We start from the raw sequence: 696 nt of genomic DNA on the forward strand, positions 1-696 counted from the left end.
GGCGGAGGCAGCGGTGGGTTTGGGACTGAGGCGCCGGATCTGTGGTCGCGGTCGGGGACGTGCGCGGGCGCCACCATCTTCGGCTGAAGGTGAGTGAGAGGTGCGGCTGCCGGGTTCGAGAGCGGCGGCCCTTGGCGCGGGATCAGTTTGTAAGGGGGGAGGGGACGGATCCCGGGCGTGGGAGACCCGGCGGCTGAGGAGCTCAGGAGCAGAACCAGAGCAGGAGCTGGGGAAGGGAGAGGGGACTCAAGGCGGGAGGATTTGTGCTGCAGAGACCCTCGGCTCGTGCAAGCTGGGACCTTATCGGGGATCTGGGCGGGGTGGAGAAGAGACAACGGGACCCCAGTGGGTGGGGAAGGAGAAACCCCTGGAAAGGCGAGGAACGAGGTCCGGGAGAGTGAGACCCCTGCAGGGATCGGGGCCCGGGTTGTGGGAGGGCGACCCCTGGGGAGTGAGGATGGCGATCTGGGGGTGCAGTTGTAGGGACCAGGTCTTGGGGTGTCGGATCCCTTGGCATGGAGTTGGGGGGGCTAGTGCCCTAGTGGGGTCCCGGCGTTCCCCGCGACTCTTGTCTACCTCTCAGAAGAGGTCTGGGTCCTGGGGCATGATGCCGGTGGTGGGGGTCGCTGGACAGGAAGGGCCCCTGGGTGGTTAGGCTGGGCCGGGCTCCCCAGGCATGGCAGACGGGTTCTCCGG

At 67.7% G+C, this 696-nt stretch overlaps 1 protein-coding gene across 8 annotated transcripts in view; it reads left to right on the forward strand.

Annotated features, from left to right (window-relative positions):
* Myh10 (myosin heavy chain 10) overlaps positions 1-696 on the forward strand; it is a 139198-nt gene that overhangs the window by 1514 nt on the left and 136988 nt on the right. The window contains exon 1 of one of the 8 annotated variants that reach the window (XM_033762794.1): positions 8-89. The exons of 5 other annotated variants lie outside the window; for them this stretch is intronic. The gene's annotated coding sequence lies outside the window, so the exon portion shown is untranslated. Of the gene's footprint in view, positions 1-7; positions 90-127; positions 150-198; positions 388-696 lie in introns of those variants that run through there. 2 more of the 8 variants (XM_033762795.1, XM_033762798.1) reach the window with 2 other exon arrangements.

This window comes from Fukomys damarensis, unplaced genomic scaffold (assembly GCF_012274545.1).
Source record: "Fukomys damarensis isolate Sample0158 unplaced genomic scaffold, DMR_v1.0_HiC HiC_scaffold_13, whole genome shotgun sequence".
In the NCBI taxonomy this organism is placed as follows: Eukaryota; Metazoa; Chordata; class Mammalia; order Rodentia; family Bathyergidae; genus Fukomys; species Fukomys damarensis.